Here is a 16,617-nt window from a genome sequence, read left to right on the forward strand (position 1 = left end):
TTCGGTGGTGCAGGGAGTTTGGTTTACTTGCTATAAATATGATCTGTCCTCGATGTAACATCCAGTGCGACGAACAAAATTGTCATAATGTCGATGGAAAGATTTGGAGATGCATGCAAAAGCAATGCAAAAAGAAAATAAGTATTCGTGTTGGAAGTTTTTTTGAAAGATCTCAACTGAAACTTTGGCAAATAATAGGTATTACTTATATTTGGACTCGTAGCGCCGGAAAAAGTCGTGGCCTTTCAGTAGAAGACATACAAAAGGATTTAGAAATTGGTAGCAATAAAACTGTAGTTGATTGGAATCAATTTTGTAGAGACATTGCTGTTACTTATTTCCTTAACAACCGTGTGCAATTAGGAGGTCCAGGTTCAATAGTGGAAATAGATGAATCACTTTTTTCAAGAAGGAAATACAACCGAGGTAGAATAAAAGAAGATCAATGAATTTTTGGTGCGTACGATATAGCAACTAAAGAAGGGTTACTCATTCCTGTAGCACACCACGATGCAGCAACCATATTACCCATCATTATACAATGGATTCGTCCTGGAACTGAAATATGGAGCGATATGTGGGCAGCATACCAAGGTTTAGCAGCGCAAGGTTTTCAACATGGTACAGTAAACCATACTTTACATTTTGCTGATCCTGCAACAAATGTTACAACAAACAGGGTTGAGGCAATGTGGCAAAGAAGCAAAGCCTAATTTAAAGCTATGTTTGGACCCACAAATAGAGAAATGATTCCCGATTATTTGTCAGAATTCATGTGGGCGCAACGTTTTAAAGAACATTCTTATTTTCACTTTTGGAACCAAGTTGTTGATGAATATCCCGTTTGATTATTATTTTTGTATATAGTAACGTTTGTCTATCTAAAATAATAATATATTTAAAAAAATATGTGTATAATCTGAAAATAAAAAATAAAACTTATTGAAGTTCGAAGTTTTTTGAAGAAAAAAATACTAAAAGTAAGAAATAAATAAAAAGAAAATTACACAACAAATTTATCCATAGAATGTTTTAGCGGAATAAAAACCGGGCTATCAAGTTTTTTTAATGATTAAGTTTCATAATGTTTACCGCCTTAATTATAACTTAGTCATGTTTCAAAAAAGATGGCGAATATTAGCGTTTTTGGTATAATTTTTTGACACTTCAACATCAAATTAGAGAACTTTCTTTTGGTTTTCAGGTCTATGTTTTTATACGATTCTTAATCAGGATAAAATTCTTAATCATAATCAAAAATAAAAATAGGGGGTAGAGATGTAAATTAGCGCCGCATTTTCTTCCAACTCATTCGAAGCGAGCTCGATGATGTTTTAAAATGGCCCTTTGCCGAAAAAATAACTTTTACTCTAAAAAATAATGATAAATTTTTTGCTCTTACTATCACCCCCGAAAATTATATTCAAAGTTTAAATGCGAGTTCTTTTGATAAACCTACCGAAAAATACAATGTAGCTGTTGGTTTCCCCAAATTTATTTCACACGAAGAACTAAAACAATTTATTATTAATAATAACTTATTTATTTCTATTACTATTCAATAATATATTTATGTAAAAAATGGTTTTTCCTAATTTTTTGTATGTATTCATATTTTTTATCTCTATTTTTTATACATTATTTTTTTAGATTAAATAATAAAAAAATGAATTCAGTAGAAATATTCAGACAAATCAGTCTTGAACTAACTATTGCCAATGTGAAAAGTATCAGATTCATGCTCAGAATACCAAAAGGAATCAAAGAAAATTTAAAAACTGCAATGGATATCGTAGAGTACTTCAAAGAAAACATTATAGAAGATGAACGAGGTCATATTTATGAAACTATGGAAAGTAAATTGGAACTTTTACTTGTAATGTGTAAAGCCATTCATCGTTTAGAATAAAATGAAAATAAATATAAAAATAAAATACCACGATTGCCAACATACGAAGAAAGCATAATTAAAAATCTACCACCTGTTTATTCTCCACCAAACACATTTTATCCAAGTGCTGTCATTGAAGCCAAGCAAGAAGAACTTTTGAATTTTTATCATTTTCTTAATGCTGAACCACCTGAAGCACTAGAATGCGCCCAAGAACCTGATTTCCTCTGAAAACTTTTTTTTTTTGGAAACAATTAAATTTTTTTATTGTATTTTTTTATATATTTGTAATTTTTTTTTTAGATAACTAATAAAAAATAATGGGCAGCAACTGGGGCAATATTAGCTACATACTTGAAAAAGAATTTAGTTCATTTCACTACTTTCTGCATATTCGTAGAAAACAAATGGAACGAAATAAAAAAGTCAAAAAGTTAGACAAAAAAACTAAAGAACGTTGCGTTTATTTGGAAAACATTCATTCTCATATTAAAAACTTTGAGGATGAAACACTGATTTGGTTTTATCCACACGAGCGACATTTTTCTTATTATGTTTTTCATTACAACAACGATAGATTAGATAACATCAACAAATTTAACCTTGAAAATCAATCAAAACTCTCCTTGAAAGATTTATGTAAAAGAACTTTGGCACATCAACGAATTCGTTTTGAGGTTGAACAGTTACAAAATAAAATCATTTCTGTATTCGATAAAACCAAACTACCACTCTCCAAATGGAAAAATAAAGATGATATTAGATTATTGTTTTACTGCTTTCATAAACACATCTTTTTCGAATGGAATGTCAAAAAAAAGAAACATTTATTATTTTTTCATCTTCAAAGACGTTATCTTTACAATTTATTTCATTTACTTTTACAGAAATATCGTATTTTGCTAATCCACATAAACAACTAGAAATAGATTTTATGAAAACACTATATTATTTAAGAATGGAATATATAAACTGGGCCAAACAACAATATTCTTATATTACAGAACCTTGTTTTATTCATGTTATATTGAAAACAATTTTTTTAATTTTTTTTTAGATACTTTATATAAAAAATGCAAGTAAAAAGAAAAAGTTTCGAAGAATACAACATGCATTATCACAAATGGGTATGGTTTTGTGGTCAAACAAGACTAAACTATAAATATGAAAAAATACCAACGTTAAAACAATTATGTAAAAGAAATATGGGATTACTAGAATACAAGTTGAAATACAAACATTTTTAAAAGAACTTGCCAAAGTAATACCAATTGAATACTACGATTCAGAATATATTATTTGGGATCAATCCTTTTACAAAACAACTGATATTAGTCCTCGTTATTTATTTAGAAAACATTTGGAATTTTTTTTCGATCAAGCTTTTTTTATATATATAAGCATTGAAATTTTTAATTCACATTATATTCAACCTTTTTTAAATAATACACAATATGAACATTTTTATATTTTATTAAAAAATTATATTAATTGGGCTTTACAACAATATTATTTTATTTCTACAGATCAATTTGTACATATAAAGGATGTTATTTTATATTTATAGATAGAAAAAAAAATGAATAAAATAAAATATGGCTATTCCAAAAAAAAACCATCCAAAAAAGTAAGAAATCAAATGAGATGTATATTCATTTTCTTTTATTTTTTTAAAATAAATAAAAAAATTTTATTCAACCTATTTTTCTTTTTTTATAGCAATGTATCCCTACCTTTTCTTAATGAAAAAAGAAGCGATGATGAAGTCACGCTTATTAAATGAGCGCTATTTCTGCGTTTAAAAATGTGGAATATGCCAGAGTTGTCAACTCAACAAATAACTTTTTGTATTATTTTTATTCAGAAATATTTTTTTATTACATTTTGTCTTTTTTTATTCCTTATTTTTTATTGCTTTTTTATTCCTATTTTCATACAACTTTATACTAACATTTATTTTTTAGATATAAAAATGAATAATAATAATAATGACAACTGGGAAATGGAACTCGACGCTCCACCGTTTGAATTCAAACAACCTCACTTAAAATTAAAAAGACCTCTCCGAGGTCTTAATTTGGAAAAATGTATAAAACTAGAATTAAAAGACTTAAAAAAAGAAAAAGAGAGGATATGCGAGGGTGCACAAGAAGAATGGATATGTGACGCTCCTCCATTTGAATTAAATTATAAATATTTCTACGAATAAATTTATTTGTTTTTTTTTTTAATTGTAATCTATTTTTAATTGTAACAGTTTTTTTTATATGAATAAATTTTTTTACACCTGATCCTCTATTATATCTGCGCACGCGCATTACGGATCAAATTAAAATTTTTTACACCTGATTTTCTATTATATCTGCGCACGCGCATTACGGATCAAATTAAAATTTTTTACACCTGATCCTCTATTATATCTGCGCACGGATCAAATTAAAATTCCTTTTTTTTTTGCTCAGGCCCCTTTTTTTTTTGCTCAGGCCCCTTTTTTTTTCTCAGGCCCCCCTTTTTTTTTTGCTTTTTTGTAGATTCCCCCCCCCCCCTTCTAAAACAAGTGGAGGCTGAACTCTTTCCGTAACACAGAAATCCAACATACTATATCATCATGTGATTTTATTAGAAAAAATGGTAAAATTAATTTAAGGTAGGCATGGAATTTAAGCTTTTAACGACAAATTCCTTTCTTTAGTACAAAAACTTACTTAAATTTAGAACACAGTGCTGGCAAAAAGAATTGCAACAAGGCACAACTTTACACAAATCAATGTTTCCACGCCAGTAGGCTCAGTGTTATTATCTTATATTTTTATCTTTAGGTATAAATATATTTATAAAGAGAATTTTGTAGCTTATACAGTTAATTCAGTGAAAATCATGGCTAAGATTTGGCAGCTCAGTAAAGAAGAAAAAGCATGCATTCAACGTCTTGCTAAAAGTGGTATGTCTCATGCAGGCATTGCGACAATTTACATGGTTAAACGCACTACAATTTGGCGTGTTGTAAAGCAGGTTATCCCTCTGTCTCCTAAAAAGAGGTCTGGACGTCCTAGAGTCACTTCACAGCGTACTGACCTCAGGATTGTAACAATGGTCAAGATGAATCCTTCAATAACCTCTGGTGACCTACAGAACAGCATACCAACACTTTCTAATGTCTCAAAGCGCACAATCCGTCACAGACTTTCTACGGAAATAAACTTACCTGCACGAAGGCCATTTAAGAAGCCATTAGTAACTAAAAAGATGAGAAAAAGCGCATTTAGTTCTGCAAGAAGCATCAAGATTGGACAGAAGAGCAGTGGACACAGGTGATGTTCAGTGATGAGTTCATGTTTCGTCAGTTCTCTGATGTTAAGCATTTTGTTCGTCGACCTACTAGTTCTAATCCTACCAATCCTAAATACACATGCAAAACTGTGAAGCATTCACCTTCTGTAATGGTGTGGGGTTGTTTTTCTGCTCATGGCCTCGGAGATTTATACTTTTTGCCCAAAGGAGAAACTAGAAAGTACCTCAACGTTTTGGATGAATCTCTAATCAATTTCATGATTATTTATAATTGAACAATTTTTCAACATGATTCAGCACCATGCCATACTGCGAAGTCTGTGAATCAGTGGTTTGGATCAAAAAACATTCAGATGCTTGATTAACCTGGAAATTCTCCAGATCTCAACCCAATTGAAAATCTTTGGATGTTAATCAAGAAACGTGTATCTGCTAAGAACTGCAGTTCATTAGATGGTTAAAAAAATGCTATTCGTCATGTATGGTGTACAGAAATTACATCAAGACTATGTAAAAATATTGCGAAATCCATGCCCAAACGAATTAGTGATGTGTTAAAAAACAAAGGATATCCTAACAAATATTAATAGTACATCTGTTTAAAATGGTTATACAATGTAATAAAAATAATTGAACTTGTTTTTAGTGAAAATATAATATTTTTGGAAGTATTATTGTTTTTGAAAGTAATTATAAAAAGTAATTATGATGTTGCAAGACTTTTTGCATTTGTGTACACATTGCAGACATTGATTTGTGTAAAATTGTGCCTTGTTGCAAGACTTTTTGCCAGCACTGTAATATAAAAAGCAATAAAAAACAGATTTTCGCTGATTTATTTTGAAATCTTTTGTTATGCTTTTGTAGATTCTGTGGGTTTATTAGAATAAATGATAACTTAAAGCAAAGGCACCCATTCAAACTTGTGTTTTTTCAGCTTAAGAAGAATTTTACATCCACAAACTTTTTTACGAAAATGAATACTTCCCTAATAAGCAGTAAAAAAACAGATTTTCACTGATTTCTTTAAGAATCTTTTGTTATATTTTTGTAGATTCTGCGGGTTTATTAGAAAAAATGTTGAAATAAACTTAACGTAAGGAAGGGAACTCAAGTTTTTTACGACAATAATCTTTTTGTTTAACAAAACAAAAAAGGTTTTTACTGATTTATTTTGGAATATTTGTAGTATTTTCATAAGATTCTGTAGATTTCAAAGTAAAGATGTTAAAATAAGTTTAAGGTAAGCAAGGGAGCCTATGTTTTGTACGATAACACCCCACTTATGTACAAAATCATACTTAAATTTAAATAAGAATACAAAGGCAACAAAAAAATTTCGAAAAAATATCCACATATTTTCTTTGGAAACTTATTTTATATTTTTTTGTTTTCAGTGGGTTTCTTAGAAAAAACATATTTAATGTAAGCATGGGAACGAAAATTAATTTCTTTTGGAATCTTTTGCTATGTATTTTTAGATTTGTGATATATTTTTAAAAATGTTAAAATAAACTTGAGATAAGCAACGGAATCGAAATTTTTACGACAAAATCTCTTATTCGGAACAAAAACTTACTTAAAATTAAAAAATTAGATAAAATCAACAAAAAACAACTTTTTACTAATTTATAATGGAATCTTATGTTATATCTTTGTAGATTTTTTGGGTTTATTTTCAAAAAGGTTGAAATAAATTTGAGGACAGCAATGTAATCTATGTTATTTTCGACAAAACCCCTTTTTCTGTACAAAAACTTACTTAAAGTTATAACATGAGATAAAAGCAACAAACAAACAGGTTTTTACTTTTTTTCTTTTACAATCTTTGGTAAATTTTTGTACATTTTGTAAGTTTATTTGAAAATATGTTAAAATAAATTTGAGGTAAGAAATGGAACCTAATTTTTTGACAAAACTTCTTTTTCTATACAAAAACTTACCTAAAATTAAAAAATTAGATAAAAGCAACAAAAAAAAACAGGTTTTCAATGATTTCTATTGGGATATATTGTTATATTCTAGTAGATTCTATGAGTTTATATAAGAAAATGTAAAAATAAGTTTAAGGGAAGCAAAGGAACCTAGGTTTTTTACGACGATTCATCTTTTTCTGTACAAAAACTTACTCAAAAGCATATATAAAATTAAAAGCAAACAAAATTAAAGATTTTTAATGATTTCTTTTGGAATGTTATACTTTTGTATATTCGTTAGGTTTATTTGAAAAAATGTTAAACTAAACTTAAGGGAAGCAAAGGAGCTTAAGTTCTTTGCGACAAAACCCTTTATTCTGTACAAAAACGTACATAAAATTAATAAGTAAGATAAAAGCAAAAAAAAAAACAGTTTTTCACTGATAAAATTTGGAATCTCTTGTTTAGTTTTTGTTCATTCTGTGTGTTTATTGAAAAATGTTTTAAAATAAACTTGAGGGAAGCAAAGGATCCTAAGTTCTCTACGACAAAACCCTTTTTTCTGTTCAAAAACTTATTTAAACTTAAAAAATAAGATAAAAGCAACAAGAAAACAAATTTTTACTAAAGTTTTTGGAATCTTTTGTAAGATATTCGTAGATTCTGTGGCTTTATATAAGAAAATGTAGAAATTAGGCTAAGACACCAAGCATACCCGTTTTTTCGGCTTAAGAATCCTAGTTACTCAAAATGTTTTTTAGGAAAATGAAAAATTTTTAATAATTTCTTTTAACTCTTTTATTATAATTGTGAGTATGTGACAAAATGTTTCAGTAAAATTAAGGGAAGCAAAGGAACCTCTGTTTTTTATGACTAAAGCGTTTTTTCTGCACAAAAACTTACTTTATTTTAAAAAATTAGATAAATAGAACAAAAAAACGGTTTATCACCTAATTCTTCTTGAATATTTTATTATATTGTTGTAGATTATGTTGGTTTATTCAAAAAAATATTAAAGTAAAGTTTTTGGGAAGTAAAGGAACCAAATATTTTTTACTATAAAACCAGTTTTTCTGTAAAAAAACGTAATTAAATTTAAAAAATAAGATAAAAGCAACAAAAAAACAAGTTGTGGGTTTATTGGAGGAAACTGTAAAATATAACTTGAGGGAAGATAATGAATATCATTTTACAACTAAATAATAAGATAAAAGCAACAATAAAACAGGTTTTTTGTGATTTTACATCGATTCTTTTGGGTTTTTTTTTTTTTTTTTTTGTAGACTGTGGGTTTAATAAACGCAATAAAAAAATCAACTTGACGCAAAATTTTTTTGTGACAAAACTCTTTTTTCTGTACTAAAACTTACTTAAATTTGAAAAATAAGACAAAAGCAATAAAAAAAAAGGTTTTCACTGATTGCTTTTTGAATCTTTTGTTTTACTTTTGTAGATTTTGTGGGTTTATTAGAAATAATTTTAAAATAACTTTGAGGTAAGCAAGGAAACTTAAATTTTTCACAACAAAACCTCTTTTTCTGTACAAAAACTTACTAAAATTTTCAAAATAATACAAAAGCAACAAAAAAACAGGTTTTCACTGATTTCTTTTGGATTCTTTTGTTATATTTTTGGTAGATTCTGTAGGTTTATTAGAAAAACTTTGTAAAGTTTAACTTTACGAAGACTGAACTTCGTAAAGTGTAACTTTACTGCAGGTTATGAAACTAAACGCTGTTCTTATATAAATCACCTTTAAAGTATTTAGATTAATGTGGCTGAACTAAGTAGGAGAACACTGATTCTGCTGCTGACGCTGATATTTACGATGATAGTGTTGGTGATTATGACAAATACAAAGCAGAATATTATAAGACTTGTGTTACAATAAATCAAATTCTGTTAGCAAATATTTTTAAATATTGCGATTATAAATAAGTGAAAACGTTTTTTTGTAGAGAATCAGATTATAAAATACTATTGTTCTGTCTAAAGTCAATATTTTTTACACGATAGTACGATACACGTTACTTTAATTACAAGTTGATTAATCGTTAGTACGATACCTTTGAATAATACTAAAAAAGAAATTTTTTTTTGTCTTTTTTTTTATTTTTTGTGCTTTTACTTAATAAACACTAATAATCGAAAAAAATCGATAGATCGATTTGATGATTTTTCGAAGCTCGATAAATCAAGATTTCTCAAGTCTTTGCATTGAGAAATTTTAATTTTAGAACTTTCACAACCTAAAGCGCTCATTTATATTGGAGTTTTTTAGATCTCACGACTCCACCACGAATTAACTTTAAAGCATCTTTATATAGCCCGCGGTCTATCGGCAACCTTTAAAGTTCAAAGGAAATTGAAAATAAATATTGAAATAACGTTGAAATTTTCAACGTTTAATTTTAACTATCTAAATTTCAAAATTATTTTAACGTAAGTTTAACATTAAAAAAAACGTCGTTAATTTCAACATTAATTCAATTTATTTCCATCATTTACTTTTAGTTAAAAATAAACATTGAATTAACGTTAAAATTTTCAACATTATTTTTTTTAGCGTTGAACTTAAGTTGAAATAAAGTTGAAAATTTTCAACCATATATCAACCAACTCGGAAAGTTGAAATAACGTAATGTGCTTGCTGGGTCCATACGATATAGTTTAACGTATTTTTAAATAAACCAACCAATTGTACAAAAGTATAACAAAAAAATCCAAAAAATTAGAGAAAAACTTTTTTGTTTTGCAGATTCTTTCTTATGTTTCAATTTTAAGTAATTTTTTGTACAGTAAATGGCATAATGACGTCTTTTTTATTGTTACTTTTACAAAAGTAACAATAAACAAGACCGTTATTATTCAAAACTAAGAATACAATACCAATAAAAACTATAGTAAGTGGAATTTTAATAAATAGGAAACAACCCACCTTTGACATAATAAATCTGTGACAGTGCATTTTTAAAAACTTTCGTTTAATGGAAGCATAATTGTGTGATCAACGCTTACTATTCAAAAATATGCACACTATTAAGGTAATATAATGCTATAATTGATTTTGTTATCAAGAAAACACTAATTACTTTCAAAAAATTTATAAAGTGACTTTTCTAAATCGAATTATCTCTAAAAATAAAAATCTTAAAAAATAATTTTTGGTACTGTTGTTAAGGTGTGGTTCTACGTTTTTAAATAAACAAATAAAAAGTAATTGTATTTTAAGTCATCGGTTGAACTATGGAAGAACATACACCTCCCCAGTGGGCACAATGACGTTGAAATAACGTTGTAACAACGTCGCAAACCAACGAAATGCAATGTTGAAACAACGTTGAAATTTGGTGGAATTGGAAACAAAATCCGACGTTGAAAACCACGATGTTGAAACAACGTCGATGAAAACGTTGTTTCAACGTTGTTATAACGTCTTATCGACTACATATCATCAATATTTCAACTTTGATAAAATCAAAATTTAAAGTTCAACGTTGAATTACGTTGTTTTAACGTCTTATCGACAATATATCAACCATATATGGTTGATAAATTGTCGATAAGACGTTAAAACAACGTTTAAACAACCTAATTTCAACGTTAAAAATTGGTCATTTAATAAAAATTATACAGCCTATTGGATATAACTTATATCCAATAGGCTGCAGCCATGTTAAATTGTCATCGTTAACATGCTAAATTGTCTCGACTTGGATTGCGATAAAATAAGACAATAAAAAAGCAATATTTTGCGCTAAAAGTAGTGTATTTCATGTTCAAAAAATTATTTTAAGGAGTTTATATAAGAAATAGATAGAATGTTAACATTTTATGTATACATTTTATATTAACATATTCGAATCGTCATTTACGCACCGACCGCCACCATTAGATCTGTCGGGTGCATATTTCAACAAACTCATGATATCTGTTCTGACTTCAGCAACTGTAGCAGTCGCTTTACTAAGCATGACGCTCTCTATAAAAAAAGGTATTGCCTGAGTAATTTGCAACAAGTACAGCAAGAACTTGAAATTAAAGTAGCACCAAATCATCAAATTGTGTTTTTCAATAACAGATAACATTACTCATGACTTACCAACAACAACCTTACAAATGTTTGTGCCTTCAAATTTCTCTTTACCCTTGCCGCCAGCCATGTTGAACTTTGATTGTAAACCATTGGTCATCAACCTACAACAAAAATGTATTATTTTTATAAATACATTAAACTTTGATACAATATCAGGTTAGGTAGCCCAATGGCACCGCGTATACCGCGGAATTCCGAATGGTTTTAAAATTTCAAAAATTCAATGACTTTTTTTTTGTAGAAATAGGTCAATTTCAATAAAAATTATACATATATATAATAGATCATCCAGGTCAAATTTGAAAAATCCGAAAAATTGTTTGCGGAAAAAGTCTGGAATATTCCCCCCCCCCCCCCTTCTCCTCCCCCCTTATTTTCCCTCCTAGTTTGCTTTCATCTGAGTTGCTTTTATTTTTAGTTTTAAATTTCATCCTGTAAGAAAGAGTCTTAATTATATTCAGAATCTACTATTGTAGTAGCCTCACAATTGCTGCTGCTACAGACATCTTCATTTAATGAAGCTGAGCAATCAATACCAATGTCACTACTAAGAAGCTCATTAACCAAAACATTATTCCGACTCCATCGCTTTAACCGGGTAGCCATTTCCCTAAACAACAGAAGGCACTTTTATAGTATGTATATATATATATAGATATATATATATATATATATATATATATATATATATATATATATATATAGAGACAAGAGGAAGTTTTTAGAATATAATATCTAAATTAAAATAACATCAAACACACTGTTTAGTTATATAGTGCGTGATTCTTCACCCTTTACTAAACTTGGCATCGATGTTCATTTTCACGGTATATATTATATATGTATATTTATTTATATATTTATATTTACATATAATATATGATATATTTATATATATATATATATATATATGATATTATTATATATAACATATGATATATACATAAAATATATGATATGTTAATAAAATATCATATAGACTATAATAATCATAACACTATATTATAGTATTTTTATTATTATTTTTATATTTTTTTTATATTTGGGAAGAGCGGAAGGAAAAAAGTGATTCTTTCGCCAACACATACGTCACTATTAATTTCTTTTGACTTTAGTCCAACATTTGCGAGTTGTCAGAAAGTTAAAACCATTAATTTAATAACAAACTGATCGTTTTTTTAAAAAACCACAAAAACGCAAATTTAATTGACCAGAACGTTTTTAGAAACATTCCGAATGTTTTTAACAATATAAGCAATGTTTTTATTTTAAGTTTTTTTAATAAAATGTTTTTATTTTTAATTTTTTTAAGGTCCCAAATAATTCCTGTTTCTTATGAAATAGTTGAATTAAATTTGCACAATCTAACATCATGTGCAATCTTGTCCGCTTTCTCTATGCTATCTTTCTAACACGATTACTTCCACCTTTTGCTCTAAAATAACTTCGTTCTTCAAAAACTCACTTTACTCTCGGCCGTAAAGCGGTTATGACGCTCCTTCTTGGGGGGCTGAACATGTCTTTGCGTGCCTTGGTATGGTGGTCTCTGTATGGCAACTAGCCGGAGGAGAATAAACCACAATACCTAATTTTTTTAATAAAATGTTTTTATTTTTATATTTTTTACTGTAAATCATGCGCGGAGTGTTGCTACATCGACTATATTATAGCCTGACTCGCTAGGGAGTGCTGCTACATCGACTGACAAATAGCATGACTCGCAAGGGAGTGCTGCTATATCGACTGACAAATAACCTGACTCGCAACGGAGTGCTGCTACATCTACTATCTTTTAGCCTGACCCGCAAGGGAGTGTTGCTACATCGACTGAGGTTTTGGTTGGGGCAGGCAGTCGATCAATTAATAAAAAAAAAAATTCCGGTCTTGCATTTTAATTTTTACTTTTTGTCAACAAAATATGGGCTTTCTGACAACATATATATAAAACATATGATATATACATAAAATGGTAATAATATATCATATAGACTATGATATATTATTAACATATAAATGATATGTTAATAATATATCATATAGACTGTAATAATCATAATACTATATTATAGTATTTTTATTATTGTTATTATTATTATTATTTTTATATTTACAAATATATATATATATATATATATATATATATATATATATATATATATATATATATATATATATATATATATATATATATATATAACATTGATAATATATATTTTATATTTATATAATATAAAATTAGTTTAGTCAAATATACTAACATACATAGTAAAACAATTTAATCAATATCTAAAAAACTACTTACTCAAACAAACTCTTAACAAATTCAAGCAAATTCTTTATGCAATACACACTGATGAAATAAAAAAAAGATCTATTTAATATTTATCACTAATGCATCGCAAATTAAGCAATGTGGTATCGTTAAATTGACAAACTCAAAATCTTATGAAATAGCAATAGATAGCCTAATCAATGACTCGTAAAGTCACGCATGCATATTTGAGTTCTCAAAATGCAAAACGAACGGTGAAACTCATAATATAGACGTTGAATTAACATTGATTCAACGTCGCGTTAAGTTGATCGATTTCAACGAATTTTTAAGGTTGATAAAATGTTGATTTTTGGTTATCTGACGTCGCGACTAAAAATCAACCGTAAATCAACGTTGAAATTACGTCGTGTGTCCACTGGGTCTAAATATTTTGTCGGCATAAAACCTCAGATCTTTCTTTCTTTAGCCAAGATTTATCGATTATAATAGATAATTATCGATACTACGCACTTTGATGTTGAAGTGACTATTTTAAGTAATTTCTTTACGGAAAAGGCATTTTGACGTAAAAAATATATGTTTCTTTGTTTTCCTTAGGTTTAGTTTTACATTTTATGAAGAAAAAGGCATAATCTACAATATAACTAAATATTCTAAAAAAAATTAGTGAGGACCTGTTACTTTGAAGAACTTGGCATTTTTGATTTAAAAACTTTTTCGTATTTTAACTCTTTATTGGGTAGGACCCAAAGCGGCGGCATTCTTTTTTAATCCAACCTCACAAGTTTTTCAAATTTTAATTGGTTTGGAACATGGCTCAAAAAAATTCTGACCTACTAAAATCATTTTGCAATAAACTTTTGCGAAAATGGGTTATTAAGAATTTGTTTAATAAAGTTATGAGGTTTATATATTAAAAAGACCCATATTTTTGAATAGCTTGTTCATTTGGCTGCACTGATTTTATATTAAATATTTTTAGTTTATTTATTAGTTAGATCCTAGAATATAATATTTTACAAACAACCAAGTTAATAATAATTCTTTATGTCAACAATATCTAATCAGTTTCTATGTCTCCGCAAATTGACTGTTATGAACGTTGACATTTCGTTTTTGGCTCAAACCATAACACTGTTATGATTATCTCAGGGTTTTATTGTAAAAAAAACCTGAGAAAATCATAACAGTGTTATGGTTTGAACCTTTGCTCACTTTGTAAGTTTTTTAAACTATTTTCGACAAAACCCATAAAATTTAGAAAATAATATAACAGAAGATTCTATAAGGAATCAGTGAAAAACTGTTTATTTAATATATTTATCCTATTTTTTAATTTTAGTTAAGTTTTAGTACGAAAAAAGATATTTTTTCCTAAATAACTTTAGTTCCTTTGCCTTCCTCAAGTTTATTTTAATTTTTTAACGAATATTTCCACAGAGTTTACAAAAATGTAACAAAAGTTTCATTAAAAAAAAAAGAGAAATCTGTTTCTTTGTTAGTTTTTTCTTATTATTTAACTCCGTAATTTTTTTTAAACTATTTTTAAATAAATCCTTAATCTACAAAATAAATCTACAAAAATATAACAAAAGATTCGAAAAAAAATCAGTGAAAACCTGTTAGTTTGTTTCCTTTAACCCATTTTTCAATTTTATGTAAGCTTTAGTACAGAAAAAGGGGTTGTGTCAAAAATTACTTTGGTTTCTATGCCTTGGTAAAACTTTTTACGAAGGCATAGAAACCGTTTTTTGTTATTTTTCTAAATAATTTCACAGAATTTAAAAAAGTATTACAAAATATTTCAAAAGAAATTATCGAAAACCTATACTTTTGTTTTATAATTTAACAATTAATTTAAGTTATTGTACGGAGAAAGACGATTTGTCTTAAAGAAATATGGTTCCTTTGCCTTCCTAAAGTTTATTTTATTATTCTTCCGATAAAACCACTGAATTTACAAAAATATAAAAAAAGATTTCAAAAGACTTTACTGAAAACCAATTTTTTTTATTGCTTTTATTTTTTTTTTTTTCAGTCTTAAGAATGTTTTTGTATGGAAGTAGGGGTTTTAGCATAAAAAAACGAAAGATCATTTACTTACCACAAAGTTATTTCAAACCATTATCAAAAAAACTCACAGAAACTGTAAAAATATAACGAAAGATTCCTAATAAATCAGTGAAGGCCTGTTTTTTTATTCTATAATCTTATTTAATAAGTTTAAATATGTTTTTGAACAAGAAATACGGGTTATGTTATTAAAATATTAGGTTCCTTTGCTTCCCTTAATTTATATTTAACTTTTTTTTTAAATAAATACACGGAATCTATAAAAATCTAACAAAAGATTTTTAAAAAAATTAGTGAAAACATGTTTTTTTAGTGCTTTTATGTTGATTTTTTATTTAAGGAATTTTTCGTGCGGAAAAAAAGGTTATGTCATAACCTTCAAATTCTTTAGCTTCCCTCAAGTTTATTGTAACATTTTTTAGAATTAACCAACATTATCCACAAAAATATAAAAAACACTTTGAAAGATATTGTTTTTTATTGCTTATGTCTTCTTTTTTATATTTAATAAAGTAATCGTACGAAAAAAGGGTTTTGTCGTTAAAAACATCGATTCCTCCGCTTGCCTTATATTTATTTTTCAAATAAACCCACAGAATTTACAAAAACATAATCAAAGATTCCAAAACAAATCAGTGGTATCCTGTTTTTTTGATACTTTTATCTTGTTTTTCAATTTAAAGTAAATTATTTTTATGAAAAATAGGACTTGTCGTAAAAAAACGTAGATTCTTTTGCATTCCTCATTTTGAATTTTTTATTGCTTCGAATTAATAAACAGAGTTTACAAAACGATAACAAAAAAATCCTAATGAAATCATAATAAACTTGTTTTTTATTGCTTTTATCTTTTTTTTAACTTTAAGCAAGTTTTTGTACAGAAAAAGGGGTTTTATCGCAAGAAAAAAAAAATTCCTTTGCGTCCTTCAAATTTGTTTTAACATTTTTTCAAATAAACCCACAGAATCTAAAAAAATATAAAACTAGTAAATCAAAAAAAAATTCTTTTTTCAAATCCATGCTTTATATATATTATACATATATATAGAAAGTAACCTTATTTAAAGCATGGAAG

General features: G+C 27.4%; 1 long non-coding RNA gene across 1 annotated transcript; it reads right to left on the reverse strand.

Moving 5' to 3' along the window:
• Positions 1–10,902: 10,902 nt before the first annotated feature.
• Positions 10,903–11,800, reverse strand: LOC136085066 (uncharacterized). The gene is made up of 3 exons (XR_010641046.1): positions 11,680–11,800; positions 11,201–11,295; positions 10,903–11,080 (listed from the first exon to the last, which is right to left on the reverse strand). It is a non-coding gene; the product is annotated as an uncharacterized LOC136085066 (long non-coding RNA).
• Positions 11,801–16,617: the final 4,817 nt, after the last annotated feature.

The sequence above is a fragment of the Hydra vulgaris genome, chromosome 09 (genome assembly GCF_038396675.1).
Source record: "Hydra vulgaris chromosome 09, alternate assembly HydraT2T_AEP".
Taxonomy (NCBI): domain Eukaryota; kingdom Metazoa; phylum Cnidaria; class Hydrozoa; order Anthoathecata; family Hydridae; genus Hydra; species Hydra vulgaris.